General features: G+C 37.8%; 1 long non-coding RNA gene across 2 annotated transcripts in view; it reads right to left on the bottom strand.

Moving 5' to 3' along the window:
- Positions 1-18720, bottom strand: part of LOC103676932 — a 192483-nt gene that overhangs the window by 77082 nt on the left and 96681 nt on the right. The gene's annotated exons all lie outside the window — the stretch shown is intronic.

Here is an 18720-nt window from a genome sequence, read left to right as displayed (position 1 = left end):
TGATTATTAAAAAAAAGAATAAGAATAGGGTTCCAGTGCAAATAAAATGGTAATGGTGACAGCTAAAAAACAAAAAACAAACAAACAACAAAACAAAAAAACAAAAATATTTTTGGTGAAATGTCAAAAAAAAATACAATAAACTGAATTTAGCAGTACTTTAAAAGGATTACTCACCATGATCAACTGGGATTTCCGTGTAGGATGTAAGGATGGTTCAACATTCAAAAATCAATCAATATGATACATCACATTAAAAGAATAAAAGAAAAATATATAATCATCTCAATAGATGCAGAAAAAGCATTTGACAAAATTCAACATCTCTTAAAGATCAAAACTCTTAATTAGGTATAGAAAAATGTACCTCAAAAACCAAGGGCATATATGAGAAGCCCACTCTCACCATTCAACATAGTACTGGAAGTCCTTGCCAGAACAATCAGGAAAGATTGAGAAATAAAAGGCACTAGAATTACACAGGAAGAAGTAAAATTGTCTCTTTTTGCAAATGGCATGATTTTATATATAGATAAATCCCAAAAATTCTATCAAAAACTATTGTATGTAATAAAAAAATTTAGTAAAATTGTAGGACATAAAATTAACATACAAAACTCAGTCACGTTTTTATATACTAAGAAAAAATTATATAAAAATATTTTAAAAGATTCCATTTATAACAGAAAGAAAAATACTTAGAAATAATATTAACCAAGAATGTTAAAGATCTTTAAAAAACTACATTTATGGAAAAAAAGGACACAAATAAAATGGAAAAGTAGTCCATGTTTGTGGATTGGAAAATTAAAATTGTTAAAGTGGCAAAACTATCAAAAGCCATCTATAGATTCAATGCAACATCTACCAAGATTTCAAAGACTTTTAAAAAAATAGTATAAAAAACAATTCTAAAATATCTATGAAACCACAAAATACCCAGAAGAGCAAAACAATCTTAAGAAAGAAAAACAAAGGAAAAAGCATTATACTTTCTGATTTCAAGCTACACCACAAAGCTATAGTAATCAATATTTTGGTACTGGTATAAAAACAGATAAATAGATCAATGGAACAGAACCTAAAAGCCCAGGAATAAACCCAAGCATTTTTAATTAACTAATATTTGACAAGGGATCCAAGACTACTCAATAGAGAATAGACAATCTCTTCAATATATGGATCTGAGAAAATTGTATATTCACATGTGAAAGAACGAAACTCTCTATCTTACATTCTCACAAAAATTAACTCTAAATGGATTAAAGACTTAAATCTAATACCTGAAACCATCATAAGAAAAAACCTCAACATGGGTCTTGGCAATGATTTTTTGGGTAGAAAACTAAAGCACAATGACAAAATCAAATATAAACAAGTGGGACTACATTAAACTAAAGAGCTCCTTCATATCAAAAGAAACAAAGTGAAAACCTAGTCTATACGTTTATAGAATAAGAAAAAAAGATATTTCCAAACAATTTATGAAGGGAGTTTAATATCTAAATTATGCGACTCCATAGCAAAAACCCAAATAATCCAATCAATAAAGGGAAAAAGACCTAAACAGTCATTTCTCCAAAGAAGATACAGATGGCCAACAGGTATATGAAAAAATATTCAATATCAGTAGTCATTAGGGAAATTGAAATCAAACCCATGAGATATTACCTCATGCTTATTAAAATGGCTATTGTCTAAAGGAGATAAATATGCTGGAGAGGATCTGGACAAAGGGAAACCTCATACTGTTGCTAGGATTGTAAACTGGTACAGCCACTATGGAAAACAGGATGGAGGTTACTTAAAAAATTAAATATAGAACTATCATATGATCCAGAAATTCCACTTCTGGAAATATATCCAAAGGAAATTAAAGCAATAACTTGGAAGGATATCTGCACCCTCATGTTCATTAGAGCATTATTTATAATATCCAAGACATGGAAACAACCTAAGTGTCCATCAATCAATGGATGAAGGATAAAGAATTTGTTGTTATTTCATGTGTGTGTGCACACTGGTGCGCGTGTGTGTGTGTATGTATAATGAATATATAATGAAATATTCAGCCATATGAAATGAGGATATCTTGCCATTTGCAAGAGTATGGATGGACCTTGAGGAAATTATGTGAAGTCGGACAGAAAAAGAGTACAGAAAAGATTGTACATATGTGTAGAATCAAATGGAGAACAGAATAACACAAAACTCAGAGTAAAAGGGATCACATTTGTGGTAACCAAAGGCAGGGTTTGGAGAGAAGGGCAACAGGGGAAAGGTGTTTGAAAATGTTTAAACTTCTAGTTACAGCCTATGTAAGTACTAGGGATGTACTGTACAGAACGATGACTACAGTTAGCTATTACAGAAGCTGTATGATATGTATAAATATTGTTAAACGAGTGAAATCCTTAAGAGCTCTCATCTAAAGGTAAGATTTTTTAAAATTTTTTTCTCTTTTTATTATATCTTTGAGATGATGGATACTTATAGCAATATTTTTTTTACAATATATGTCAAACCATTTTGCTGTACACCTTAAACTTATACAGTGATGTATGTCAATTATATCTCATTAAACCTAGAAAAAAATGCTCCCTGATAACTTGGAGGTGGAGTCTTTTGGATTTTCCACATAAAGTATCATGTCATCTGTGAAGAGAGAGAGTTTGACTTCTTCTTTGCCAATCTGAATGACTTTTATTTTTGTTGTCTGATTGCTGAGGCTAGGACTTCTAGTACTATGTTGAACAAAAGTGGTGAGAATGGGCATCACCGTTGTGTTCCCGACCTTAAGGGAAAGCACTCCATGGAATGGGAGAAGACATTTGCAAATGCCATTACAGATAAAAGGCTGGTATCCAAGGTCTATAAAGAACTTCTCAAATTCAACACCCAAAAAAACCAAATAATCCAGTCAATAAATGGGCAGAAGACATGAACAGACGTTTCTCCAAAGAAGACATAGAAATGGCCAACAGACACATGAAAAAATACTCAACATCACTAGCAATCGGGGAAATACAAATCAAAACTACAATGAGACACCACCTTACACCAATTAGAATGGCAAAAATTAACAAGACACCAAGAAATGTTGAGGATGTGGAGAAAGGGGAACCCTCTTATACTGTTGGTGGTAATGCAAGCCGGTACTGCCACTCTGGAAAACAGTAGGAAGAGTCCTCAAGACATGAAAAATAGAGCTACCCCTCAAGCCAGCAATTGCACTACTGGGTATTTACCCCAAAAATACAGATGTAGTGAAAAGAAGGGCCATATGCGCCCCAATGTTATCATATGGTTTCACTCTTATGTGGAACATAAGCAATAGCATGGAGGACCACAGGGTAAGGGAGGGAAAACTGAATGGGGAGAAATCAGAGAGGGAGAGGAACCATGAGAGACCCTGGACTCCGGGAAACCAAACTGGGGCTACAGAGGGGAGGAGGGTGGGAGGATGGGGTAACTGGGTGGTGGGTATTAAGGAGGGCATGTGCTGTGTTGAGCACTGGGTGTGATATGTAACTAGTGAATCGTTGAACACTGCATCAAAAACTAATGATGTACTGTATGCTGGCTAATTGAACATAATAATAAAAAAATAAAAACAGAATACACATTCTTCTCAAACATTCTCCAGAATAGTTCATATGTTAGGTCACAAAACGAGTCTTAATAAATTTAAGAAAACTGAAATAATATTAAGCACCACAACAGTATGAAATTTGAAATCAAATACAAGAAGAAAACTGGAAATTTCACAATATATGGAGATTGAACAACATACTCCTCACCAACCTCAGGGCCAAAGAAGAAATAAAAAAAGAAATTAAAAAAACAAAAACATTGAAACAAATGAAAATGAAATAACATACCAAAACTTATGAGATGTTGCAAAAGCAGTTCTAAGAAGGAAGTTCATGGAAAGAAATGCCTACATTATGAAATAAGAAAGATCTTGGGGCACCTGGGTGGCCCAGTCAGTTAAGCATCAGACTCCTGATTTCCGCTCAAGTCATGATCTCAGGGTTGTGGAATCGAACACTGGGTTGGGCTTCACACTCAGCAGTGAGTCTGCAGGAGATTCTCTCTCCTTCTCCGTCTGTCCCTCCCCCAACCCCACTTGCTTGCGCGTGCATGCTCTCTCTCTCTCATATTAATAAATAAGTCTTTTAAAAAAAAGAAGAAAGATCTCAAATAAAACAACCTGAGTTTATACTACAAGGAACTAGAAAAAGAAGAGCAAACTAAGCCCAAAGTTATTAGACAAAGTAAATTAAGATCAGAGGGGACATAAACGAGAAGATATTAAAAAGACAACAGAAAAGGTCAATGAAACTAAGAACTGCTTCTTCAAAAAGAAAAAATTGTCAAACTTATTAAAGCTTGCCTAGAAAAAGAGGACTAAAAAATCAGAAATAAAACAGGACCCATTCAAATGAAAAAGATCATAAGAGATTACCATGAATAACTATACTCCAACAAATTGGACATCTAATAAAGGTTTTATTTATTTATTTGACAGAGAGAGAGAGAGAGAGCACACAAGCAGGGGAAGCAGCAGCGGCAGGCAGAGGGAGAAGCATAGGGCTCCATCCCAGGACCCTGGAATCATGACCTATGCCAAACGCAGATGCTTAACCAACTGAGCCACCCAGGTGCCCCTAAATTGGACAATCTAGATGAAATGGATGAATTTCTAGAGACATGCAACCCACCAAAACTGAATTATGAAGAAATAGAAAACCTGAACAGAACTCTTATGAGGATACTGAATCAGTAATCAACTTCCTAACTAAGAAAAGCACTGGACCAAGTGGTTTCACTAGAGAATTCTGTGAAACATCTAAAGAAAATTTAACATACGTATTTCTCAAACTCTTCAAAAAAATAGAAAAGAAGGGAACACTCCTAAACTCATTTAAAAGGCCAGCATTGCACCAATATCAAAATCATACTAGAACACCACAAGAAAATAAATTGCAGGCCAATAGCTCCAATGAACATGGATACAAAAACCCGCAACAAAATATTAACAAATCAAATTCAAAAATACAATGAGGGGCGCCTGTGTGGCACAGCAGGCGGCTGCCTTCGGCTCAGGGCGTGATCCCGGCGTTGTGGGATCGAGCCCCACATCAGGCTCCTCCCCTGGGAGCCTGCTTCTTCCTCTCCCACTCCCCCTGCTTGTGTTCCCTCTCTCACTGGCTGTCTCTATCTCTGTCAAATAAATAAATAAAATCTTTAAAAAAAATACAATGAAATGATCATACACCATGATCAAGTGGGATTTATTCCATGGAAGAAAGGATACATCACAAGAACAAAATGAAGGATAAAATTATGATCATCTCCATAGACACAGAAGCAGCTGACAAAGTTCAAAATGTATAATAAAAGCTCTCAATAAAGTGAGTAAAGAGGGAAGGTATCTCAATGTAATAACAAGCCTACAGCTATCATCATACTCAATAAAAAGCTGAAAATCTTCCTTTAAGATAAATATTACCGTGATGCCCATTCACACCTATTTTATTCAGTGCAATAGTACTGGAAATCCTAGACACAGGATGAGGTAAGAAAAACAAGCAAAGGGCATCCAATTGGAAAAGAAGGAAAACTGTCACTATTTGCAGATGGCATAGTATCATATGCAGAAAAACTAAAGACTCCACCAGAAAAAATGTTAGAACTCTCCCCCAAAAAAGCTGTGAGAACTCTGCAGTGAGATTGCAGGACACAAAATCAATACATACAAATTGGCTGCATTTTTATACACTAATAAACTATCAGAAAGAGAAATGTTTTTAAAGTCCCATTTATGATTGCATTGAAAATAAGCAGTTACCCAGGAATAATTTTAACCAACGAGGTAAAGACCTGTACTCTGAAAACTAAGATAATAATGAAAACACTTGAAGACACAAATAAATAGGAAGATAATCTGTGCTCATGGACTGGAAAAACATTGTTAAAATGTTCATATGACCCAAAACAATCTACAGATTCAATGTAGTCCCTATCAAAATTACAATGGCATTTTTTTTTTCAGAAAAAGGAAACAACCTTAAAATGTATATGAAAATACAAAAGACCTCCAATAGCTAAAGCAATCTTGGGAAGAACAAAGCTAGAGACATTATGCTCCCTGATAGCAAGCTGTAGTAAACAGTAATAAAAAATATGTTATTGGCATAAAAAACAGACACAAATCAATAGAACAGAATACGAGCCCCTAAGTAAACCCACACATGAGATGGGGCCAATTGATTTATGACAACGGAGCCAAAAATGTACAAGGGGAAAGAACAGGGTTTTTTGTTTTTTTTTTAATAGAGTACTGAGAAACCTGTACAGCCACATGCAAAAGGGTGAAACTGGACCAGTATTTTACACATACACATACAGAAGTTTACTCAAAATGGATTAAAGATTTGAACTTAAGACCTGAGAGTATAAAACTCCTCGAGGACAATATGGTGGGCATGCTCCTTGACATCAGTCTTGGCAACAATTTTTTTTGGATTTGATACCAAAAGCAAATGCAACAAAAACAAATAAATGAGAATACATCAAACTAAAATGCTTCTGCACAGAAAACCAGCAACAAAATGAAAAGGTAACCTATTTAATGGGAGAAGATATTTGCAAATGGTCTATCAAGGAATTAATATCTAAAATATAGAGGGGCGCCTGGGTGGCACAGCGGTTAAGCGTCTGCCTTCGGTTCAGGGTGTGATCCCGGCGTTATGGGATCGAGCCCCACATCAGGCTCCTCTGGTATGAGCCTGCTTCTTCCTCTCCCACTCCCCCTGCTTGTGTTCCCTCTCTCGCTGGCTGTCTCTATCCTGTCGAATAAATAAATAAAATCTTTAAAAAAAAATAAAAAAATAAAATACAGAAAGAACTATATACAGCAATAAAAAGTAAATATCCAATTAACTAATGGGCAGAGGCCCTCAATAGACATTTGTCCAAAGAAAACACACAGATGGCCGACACATGAAAAGAGGCTCGACATCACTGATCACAGGGAAATGAGTGTCAAAACCACAGAGAGATGTCCCTTTTACTTGTCAGAATAGCTAAAATTAAACAAGACAAGAAATTACAAGTGTTGGCGAGGGTACGGAGAAAAAGGAACCCTCGCGCACTGTTGTTGAGAACACAAACTGAGGCAGCCACTGTGGAAAACGGTATGGAGGCTCCTGAAGAACTGAAAATAGAAACATCATACGATCTAATCATTCCATTACTAGGTATTTACTAGGTAGTCACCCAAAGAAAACAAAAACGCTTATTTTATTTTTAAACATTTTTATTATTTTTTAAGGTTTTATTTAATTGAGAGCAAGCACAAGTGAACATGAGTCGGGGGGAGGGGCCAAGGGAGAGGGAGAGACAGACTCCCCACTGAGCAGGGAACCTGATGCAGGACTGGACCCCAGGACCCTGAGATCATGACCTGAGCCGAAGGCAGACACTTAACCGACTGAACCACCAGGAACACTAATTTCAGGTGATATACGCACCCCTAGGTCGACTATAGCATTAGTTACAATAAAGAAGATATGGAAGCAAACTAAGTGTCCATCACTAGATGAAGGGACAAGGAAGAAGTAGTATACATACAATGAAATATTATACCACCATAAAAAAGAATGAGATCTTGCCATTTGTTTAAAAAAAAGGATGAACCTAGAGAGTGTTATGCTAACTGAAGTAAGGCAGGCTGAGATAAATAAATACCATATGATTTCATTAATATGTGGAATCTAAGAAACAAATAAACAAAAAGCAGCATCAGGTCTATATAAAGAGAGAAGCTGATGGTTGCCAAACGGAAGGGGAGTGGGAGATATATGCTTCTAGTTATAGAATGAGTAAGTCACGGGGGTAAAAGGTAAAAGCATAGGAAATACGGTCAATGATATAGTAGTAACATTGTGTTACATAGTACACACCATAGGATAGTATACATAGTTACAGCACAGCGTAACATAGTACACACCATAGGATAGTATAGACATGTGGAATCACTACGGTGTGTGCCTTAAACTAATGAAACATTGGGTGTCAATCATATTAACACACACACACACACACACACACACACAGCGTGAGATATCACCCAACACCTGTTAGAATGGCTGTAATAAAAAAGACCAGAAATGACAAGTGTTTTTAAGGATGTGGAGGAGAAAAGAACACTTTTGCACTGTCGGTGGGAATGTAGATTGGTATAGTCACTATGGAAAATAGTATGGCATTTCCTAAAAAAACCCAAGAAAACAAAAACTACCAAACAATCCAGTGATTTCACTTCTGGGTGTTTCTGTGAAGAATACGAAAACACCACCTTGAAAGGATATATGAGCCTCCATGTTCATTGCAGCGTTGTTTACAATAGCGAACATGTGGAAGCAACCTCACTGACATCAGTGGTTGAATGGATAAAGAAGATGTGGTGTATATATACACAATGGAATATAATTCAGCCATAAAAGAAGGAAATCCTGCCTTCGTGAGAATATGGATTTAATTTGAAGGTGTAAACAGTAACCAAAGGGTTAATGGAATTAAGTCCAGTTGTAACTTTTTACTCAGACCTTTTAGTTTGCCTTCAATTTCCCTAACTCTCCTATTTTGGGGAGCCAGATTTGAGGCTTGCTCTCCCTTCTGTTCATTTAGCTGCCTCCCAAATAAAACTCTTCCCTTGATGCATACTCCATGTCTTAGTGATTTGCTTTGTTGCCTGTTAGGCAGATGAGTTGGGGTTCACCTACAAATTTGGCAAGTCAGGCAAGACATCTTTGCTTGTGATTTGTCAGCCCTAGTAAAGGAATCCTGTGATGAGTCCAAGCAGCTGTCCTGGCTTTTTGTTCTAGGGACTGTCCCTCAGGCCCTACACCAATTGAGCCCTGGGGACCTTCAGCACTTAACTTAATTCTTGCAGCAAGGAAATGGTTTTTGTTTTCATTTTGGACAGATGTCTCTTGGTGAGTACTTTGTGTGTGAAGGTATGTGAGGTTTTTGCTTTTTCTTCTTCTTCTTTGGTTTGGATCTCTTGGCCTTCTTTGTCCCTTGATCAGGAAAGGAGTGACACAGGAACTATTTGGTGTAGTCAGTGAAGCCCTGACTTTTGGAGAGGAGCTAATGCTCACAGAGGTACTCTGGGCTTCATTGGGTTTACTTGTGGCTTCATTTTTAATATGTTTGGATAAAGCTGGTTGTGCTCCAACTGGAAAATGGGAAATGAAAATTCAGTTCCTGAATGCAGACCTTTGGGCCGTACTCTCCAAAATTGGGCAATGGTTAGTTATGAACTTATGAAAAGGAAAAAAATTGTATTTTTTCTAACTCTGGTTGGCCACAACAGTCAATGGACTCCAGAGAAAAATGACTAATGGATCCATAAAATATAATACCATTTTAAGATTGTTTGCATCTTGTTTGTGTATCTGTCCATGTAGGTCTGTGTATTTATTTGCTTATTGATGTCCATGTATGTTTTAAATGGGAGAGCTTTTCTCTGCCATCGCATGGTGTTGCTAAAATTGGTAAACAACAACAAAAACAAAAAAAACACAAAAAACAAAAAACACCTCTGGTTGGTTTAAAGGGAAATGCTTGTGGGAATTGGCTGTTCTGAAACTCAAAAATATGGAAACCATTCCCATTTTCAAGTTCATTTAATCTGGGAAAATAATTGAATTAAAGGTAATTTAAGGTTGTTGGTTTTATTAAAATGAGCAGGTCTTTAGAGTTACCTGTGGTAGAACTTCCGTTCTGTGTTTACTAAACAGTAGCTTTACATTATCTCCGTAGCAAAATTTGTCAGAAAAGAGAAAGGATATAGTATGTCTTTCTTCCACCAGTTTTTTTCTTTGTATTTGATTCTACTGTGTTTGTTCACTTGTTTTGTTTTAGAGGAAAGCCTTAGGATTCTAATAAATGTAATTCAGACTACTGGAGACAACGCTGTATGCAAGGAAACAGACTGTTATTCAAAGAGGGAAAACTTCGGACAAAATCTGAATGTAAAGAAGAAAGTAGTAATCATGGAACTTTACATCAAAAACCAGGGATGTACTGTATGGTGACTAACATAATAAAAAATATTATTAAAAAATTTTAAAAAAAGTAAGTAGTAGAAGGTTTGTGAAAGGGAATCTTTGGAAAGGAATTTTATGCATGGATGAGGATAAGATTATTGAGATGAATATGTGAAAAAAAGTTTATTAGAAAGTGATCAGCACCTGGCAAAAAAAAGTAAGAGAACAAGATCAAGCAAAAGAGGAGCATTGATACAATATCAACAGATACCTTACCCGATTCCCAAAGGAGTTACAAATACTGGATTATCCTTCAGAATCATCTAAATTGGGGCAAAAGGGCCAGACTTTTATACCCTCATAATGAACAGTCATTAGATGTGACCACCTGAAAAGAGGGCATAACCTTGGCAAGGCAGCCGTCTGCATTCAGGGCAATCCTTGATAGTGTCTGATAGTTCAGGACTGTTGACAGCTTTCCTACAGCTGGGAGTCCTTCATTCCTGATGGAGATTCTGATCTGCACATTATAGCATCTGCCCACCATAAGAACAGAAACTCATGCAGTGCCCTCTATGTCCATGTCTCAATCAGTATATATTCACACGGGAGATAATGGAGGAAAAGAGAGGGACTGCATAAAATATTTTTAAAAAAATCATCTTGTTGCAATAAATGATTTTTAATATCAGAAGTATACCAGTATAAGATTGGAATTGATTTTTCTGTTAAAATGAGATTCTTCTTAGATTACTGGTCTATGTTTCATTAGGTCTTTGATTAAAGTTGTTTATTTGATATGTAAAATTACATGAGAAGCATTGTCAAGTAAGTAACGATAAACCTTAAGTTATATTATATGGATGAATGCTGTAACTATCCCCAAAATTACATAAAATTCTTAAGGTTTTAATACGTCCTGGTCTAAAGTCATCACTTGTAATTCTAATTATTGAAGTGTTGTGTGTCATAAAGTTTTCTTGTCAAGTTCATTGTAATGATAAATGCAGGTCTCTGGTAACTTTAACATCACAAAACTAAACTGAGTAAGAATTTCTGGAACTAATAAAACTGCATTCAAACAGAACATCGGAGGCCGAATAAATTGAAGAGAACTATGGTTTTTATGACTCTTGTTTGAAACATGGCTGATTCTCTAATGTTTGCTCTTCCAGTTTTAAGGAAACTTTCTCTCTTAAGCTATCTCTGACTTACAAAAATTTGGTGAAAAACAGATTTATCTTTTTCTCCTTACCCAATCACTCCAGAATTCTAACTCTCAGTGACTATTATATTTTCAAGGTAATGTATTTATTTACATAAGTAGAGTAAGAATCTATTCTTCTTATGACAGGACACAGTTGGAAATATTGGTTATGTTACCAAGGCTTTGGCTGGAATGTCATATTTGACAGAGACATGCATAGATTCTGATATGACCAGGCAGCTTTAAGGAACTAGGGTTGACTTCATGGAGCCAATGCAGCCCCGTGGAAGTATCAGCCTGGTACCTTGTTTCAAGGTTCCCAACAGCCTTACCAGGCGAGTAAAAAAGGTCACTTGGCAGGTGCAGGAACCTCAGAGTATTTTAGGAACCTTGACAAGAGAGGAATTTACCCAAATCTATAAGTAGTGCAGGCAAAGTCTGATGGTGATATTTGGCTTGGCTTCTTAGCCTTTGAAAGGCTATTAAAATTCAATCTGAAATTTGTTATAAAACATTCCAAACAATGCAGATTTAAAAAAAGAAGAACTATATGTCCAATCACTAGTCTCACTGTGCTTGTGTAAATAATTAGGCCAAATTTGTTAAAACTGAACTTATTTTATGAACAAATTAGTCTTAATTTGCCTATTTTTTGATGGAAATGAAGATGAATTTGGAGGGAAATTATGTTTCAGTAACACACCTTTGCAGATGTTAGATTCTAGTTCTGGTTAACTGTCTTTGAGTGCTTGTTGTTTGCCTATAAAACTGGGCTGGATCCTGAAATCCTTCTGGTTTCCTCAAACAGAACTAATACTGCACTTGTTTTCCTGAGTCTTGCAAACTGAAGCTAGACAACTTGAAGAAAACATCACAGAAAATTGCCACAGAAGCCCATGTTTTCCTGTTACTGTATGGGTCACTCAGAAACATCACCAAAACATGTTTATTCCAGTAGTCCCAATTTGACAGGTCATTGGAAATTCCAGACCTTGAGATGTTCACAGACCAGAGCAGTTGTATGGACTAAGGTCAATGGAGAGCTAGATGCAGCGGTGACCCATCAGCTATTGTCTACTGCCAAGGACACCATAAACAGAACTGTCTGATTGCCCGAGAGTATAATCGGGCAGCTCAAACCACCAAGCTGGCAGCTCATACAAAGACTTCTAAACCCAGTATAACAGCTTTGGTACCAGACACTAAGGAGAGCTAAAGAAGGGAATGAGATGCCATGCTGGCACTAAAGCCAGCTGGAAATATAATTAACAAGAGATAATCCTTCTTCCAGAATATTTCATGGAAAAAATAACTAGCTGTGTTTATCAAAGCACCTATTATAGGTAAGATGCCACATTTCAATGGATCCAGAAATTGATTGTGAGTCCCAATCTTCAGAAACTGTTGAAAAGATAGTTCCAAATGTGACATTTGCCCAAAAATACCACACTTGTGCTAAAAAAGTAATCCCAAGACTAGGCTTCCATCAGCTCTCAAAGGTGTACAATGTAGAGGCACCAAACCTGGAGAAGACTAGTAGGTAGACTTTACCATGATGTCAAAACAACAGCAGGTTGATAGACCCCACAGATGTGCCCTCATACTGCCTGAATCCAAGAGACTTGGTGTATTAAAGACCTGGGAGAACAAGCACACAGAGGACCAACTCCAACCTCCTTGCACAGAACCTTATGAGATGCTACTGGCCACACATTCTTCAGTGAAACTAAGGGGAATTGAGCTGTGGATTTAACACACTCTAATTAAACTGGCTCCACAAGGATCCACAGGTCTCATACACCTTGCCAACAAGGAGAACATGAAAAGCCCTGCTTGGATCAACAAGCCTCTGACATACTAAAACTACTATTTAGGAGAGCTGGCCCAAAGAAATCAATAAGTCTCAAAATAAAAATATTGATCCCCATGAATTAACAGGAGTGCTATGTGCAACCCCAGGTTACATTTTTGTCGGTGGATTTAATTATTTCTCTTGGTGATATAAATGTTTAAATAGCTGAAGCACAATAAAAGTCCTTAGACTTTTTGGCCAAGTAGTTTTAGATAATGGAATTACTTTATATTTTGGAGAACAAGGAGGTGATTGTGCAGTAGCTAATTCATCATACTACAAGCTACTTGGTTACAACAAATCTACCCTAAGGCCCTAGACTCAGATCTGGAACTGGTTCTCAGGATTCCCTAAGAAATTAGGTCAATCTTAGTAGAATTACTCAAGTATGAGGTGTCCATATTCTTAATTCTCCTTTCCTACTTAGTCATAAAATATAATATAAGATGTTGTATAAGAACTATTAACCAAAGGACAGAAATTTAGTAATGCAGAATGTTGGGTCTCAATCTAGAACTAAAGAATATTTGTAAATGAGTGTAGTCCTCTAATATTGATCTTCACCCCATTTCAACAGGAAACTAGAGCCTTCATTGTCCCAATTCCCTCAAGAATGAGGAATGATCAAAGATAGTGAGGATTGAAACTGGTAATCAGAGCATTAATGGGACCAATAAGCACAACTGCAACTTTTTACCCATACTCCTTTTTGATTACTTTAAATTTCTGACTCTCCATCTTTGGGAGGGAGATTTAAGGCCTGCTCTCCTATCCTTTCATTTAGCTGCCTCTAAAATAAACCCTTTCCTTGCTGCACAGTCTATGTTTCAGTGATTAGCTTTGATGTGTGTCCAGCAGATGAACTTGGGTTTTGTTACAAGGACATTGTACTAAGTGAAGTAAGTTAGACAGGGAAAGACAAATACCATATGACCTTACTTATATATGGAATGTAAAAAAACGAAAATCCTCAACTCTTAGATATAGAAAACAGATCAGTGGTTGCCAGAAGCATGGGTTGGGGAGTGGTGAAATTGGTGAAGGGGGTCAAAAGGTACAAACTTATGGTATAAAATAAATAAGCCATAGGGATATAATGTACAGCATGGTGACTATAGTTTACAATGCTGTTTTGCATATTGGAAAGCCACTGAGAAAGTTTGTATAACAAGAAGAAATTTTGTAACTATGTGTGATGATGAATGTTAATTATTATTGTGATCATTTCACAATACATACAAATGTATTATCATTATGTTTTACACCTGGAACTAATATGTCAATTATATCTCATTAAAAAAATGATAGTAACATCATAAAAGCAAGAGTGAAGGGCATTTCGTTGCCATCCTTCCCCCAGTTCCTCTAGCAAAATAAGGGCATGAATACATTTTAACCAGGAGAACAGTGCAAAAAAGCCAAGCATCTCAGGGGAGTGATTCATGTCGGTGGCATGAAAAGACTCAACTCCTCAGGGACACAACAAAGTTTACAGCTACATATGGAGTAGTTTTCTTCTAAAAAGGATCTAATAACTGGATGAACGATGCCTCCACAAATAAAGACAAAGATGCACCAACAAAGGTAGGAAAGTCAAAGATACAGCCTTACACCAGATTTCATCCTAGTCATAGCGATCCCCCACAACCAAGAGGAACGCCCCACATATGGAATACTATTTCAAGGGATTGTGCCCCACATCAGGCACCCCCATCCTGGTGTCCAGCACCAAAATGACAAGCCCTCAACACATCTGGTTTTGGAAGTCAATGGGGATTAAGACCAGGAGACTCATGGAATTATAAGAAATAGAGATCTTGCTCTTAAAAGGCTCATATGCAAATGCACTTGCCCTGAGATCCAGTACAAAAGCAACAAATTGAAACATGCCTAGACCATAAGTGAGGAAAACCTATTTATTAATTTTCCCATGGCTACAGGAGATGCAGGAATCTGAAGGGACTTTATCCAGGGGCAGAAGCACTGGTGATGTCAGTTTTGCAATCTTATGCTCATTGGCTGGTAACAGAGCTGACAGAAACCATTTTTTATGTCCTTCCTCTAGCCTTCCAGAAAGCAAGCTCTGCCCACCCCAAGCCCTAACCACACCATGCAGTACCTGAGCCACAACAGGGTGAGACAAGGGCCCCAAGCCACACCATATGTGCCCAATGGATGAACAGCAACTGAGTCAGAAAAGTGGCATGAGCTCTGAATTCCCTAGGCAGCAGGCACATGAGCTCACATGATGGATGCCCACAGAGTGACTCACTCTTATGGACAGGGAAGATTGCATTTCTGGGCTACCTGGAAAAGCTCCTACACAAAATATCTCCTTCAAAACTAATGGTGATAGCCATTTCTTCCAATACATGTAGGAAAGTTCAGAGAGACAGGCAAAATGAGGAGACAGAGGAATATGTTCCAATCCAAATAACAAGGCAAATCCCTATAACAAGACCTTAATAAAAAGGAGATAAGCAACTTATCTGAAGAGAGTTCACAGTAATAGTCATAAAGATGTTCACCAAACTCAGGAGAAAAATGAATGAATACAATGAGGACTTCAACAAAGAGATAGGAAATATAAGAAATACCAAACAGAATTTATCACTGAACTGAGAAAACTAGAGCAGTTCAATAGCAGAATAGATAAAATAGAAGCATGAGTCAGTGAACCAGAAGACAAAGCAATGGAAAAATGAAAAAGAATTGAAAAAGTGGTGATACCTTAAGGGACCTCTGGGACAATGTTCAGTGGAATAATATTCACATTATAGGGGTCCCAGAAGGAGAAAAGAGAAAGAAAGGGCCAGAAAAATTTTTAAGTAATAATGGTGGAAAACTTCCCCAATCTGGGGAAAGATAGACATTCAGACCTGGGAGACTTCTGGGGAAGATGGAAGAGTAGGAAGATGGAAGAGTAGGAAGATAAAATCACTTCATCCCATGGATACAACTAGATAACACCCACATTCTGGGTTGTAAATAACCCAGAAAATGACCTGAAGATGGCAGAACAGACTCTTCACAGCTAAATGCAGAGAAGAGACCACATTGAAGAGGATAGGAAGGGCAGAGACATGGTTGGGAGCTAAATTGGACCTACAGGACAGTCCATGGGAGGGAGAAATGCCATGGGCACAGAAAAACGAAAGGACCAGACCTTCATACCAAGGACCCCAGACACGAGTCTGCATGAGAACCAGAGCAGCATGATTTCTCAAGTTCTTAGAGTCAATGGGGCTTAACACCTGGAACTTTAAAAAATCAGCAGGCTCAGCAGGAAGCAATAGGAAACCAAGTCCCTACCTTTAAAGAGACAGCACAACAAACAGCTCCATGGAGATACTAACATAAGAGCAACAGTTTGAAAAATGCCTGGAGTATGTGGGAAGGATATTTGATTACTAATCTCAGAGCATATGCTGATGGGACAGGGGACATTGGGAGACCTCCTGGGACAAAGGAGCTGGCAACACCATTTCCCTGCCCACCCCCCAGTAGAGATATGGGAAACCTGCAGGGATCAGCACAGTGCCAACACTCACTAACTTGCTAATAGTGCACCTTGCCTTGCATTCTCCTGTGGGCACAACTACTCCATCCAGGCCTCTGCTCCAGGTCATCTCCCAAGGTAACCTATGCAAACATTGCTAACAACCTATGCCTCTCTCCAGTGTTCTCCTGCAGACCTGCCCCCTCTAATACGTCCTTGGCTGGAGCCCATCCAAAGAGCTGTCACAAGCCTGGCATTGTGCAAGCAGTCCTAACAGAGACCAGTGCCACTCCAAAGTGACGCCTGCCCCAGGGAGAGCAGAAAATAACCATACACACACACACACACACACACACACACACACACACACGTACAACCCACACAGCAGTGGGCTGGAGGCAGACATCTGATCTAATTGGAGGCCCCACTAACCAATAAAAGCTTCTCAGGTGATGACACAGGGAAAGTACCCTGCAGTTTGGTGCTACTGCATCTCTGTCAAATGCCTGATCTGACTCAGCTCAAGCTCAACTCAAGTGGCTCCAGACTGGCCCACTAACACAACACAGGCACCAAACCCTGTTCACAAAACACAAAGAGCGCCATTGCAGATAAGTGGATTGGAGGCAAAAGTTGCCCAGCCACAACAGTAGGGCAAGTGCAAACCCCATAAGAACATCCTGAAGCATCGGGTTGTGATGAACAGGGACACTGCATTGCAGGACACTACAGGACCTCTTCTTCATAAGACCACTACTTTCAAGAGAAGGAGACATAACTGATTTTCCTAACATATAGAAACAGACACAGAGTTCTACAAAGGAGGAGACAGAGAGATATGTCCCAAATGAAAGAAAAGAAGTTCACAGACAGAGGGCTAAACAAAATGGAGACAAGTAAAATGCTTGATAGAGAATTTGAAATAATGGTCATAAAGATACTCACTGGATTTGAGAAAAGAGTGGAGGGCCCCAGTGAGATGCTCAGCAAAGAGAAGAACATAAAAAAGAACCAATCAGAGAGGAACTCAATAACTGAAATTAGAAAGACACTACATGGAATAAATAGTAGACATTAGAATGGATCAGGGATCTGGAAGACAGAATAATAGAAAGCAATCAATCTGAATAGGAGAGAGAAAAAAATACATTAAAAAAATGAAAATAGACATAGGGAACTCAGCAACACCATCAAGTATAACAGCATATGCATTATAGGTATCCCGGAAAGAGAAAAGAGAAAGGGGGACAGAAAAGTTATTGTAAAAATAGCTGAATACTTCCCAAATCTGGGAAAGGAAACAAATCCATATCCAGGAGGCACAGAAAGCTGCAAACTCAACCCAAGGAAGTTCACACCAAGACACATAGCCATTAAAATAGCAAAAAGTACTGATAAAGAGAAATTTTTTAAAACAACAAAAGAAAACAGTTACATACAAGGAAAACCCCATAAGATGATCAGCTGATTTCTCAACAGAAACTGCAGGAAAGAAAGGAGTGGCATGTTATATTGAAAGTGCTGAGAGATAAAAACCTGCCGCTAAGAGTATTCTACACAGCAAGTCTATCATTCAGAATAGAAATAGGGATAGAGAGTTTCCCAAGCAACAAAAGTTAAAGGACTTCATGACCACTAAACCAGCACTATGATATATGTTAAAGGATACTCTTTGAGTGGAAAAGATAGATCATTAGCAGGAGTAAGAATAGTAGAAAGCAAGGAAGAAGTCAAATGAAGTATATCTGTAAAAATCAGTGAAAGGAATCACAAAATAAAAGAATGTAAAGTATGAAACAAGATACCTAAACATGGTGGGGAGAGGAATAAAGAAGGGGTTCAAACTTAAGCCACCATCAATTTAATATAGACTGCTATATGCATAAGACGTTATTTACAAACCTAATGGTAACCATAAATCAAAAACTGGTAATAGATATGCAAAAAATAAAGAGAAAGGAACCCAGGTACACCACTAAAGAGAGCCAGCAAATCATGAGAGAGCAAGAGAAGAAAGTAATGGGGGGGAGGGGGGGAGGAGGTGAAGGCAGTGGAGGAGGAGGAGGAGGAGGAGGAGGAGGAGGAGGAGGAGGAGGAGGAG

This window comes from Ursus maritimus, unplaced genomic scaffold (assembly GCF_017311325.1).
Source record: "Ursus maritimus isolate PB19 unplaced genomic scaffold, ASM1731132v1 scaffold_28, whole genome shotgun sequence".
NCBI classification, from domain to species: domain Eukaryota; kingdom Metazoa; phylum Chordata; class Mammalia; order Carnivora; family Ursidae; genus Ursus; species Ursus maritimus.
Note: the sequence above shows the minus strand (reverse complement) of the source record. Positions and strands in the feature narration are given on the sequence as shown.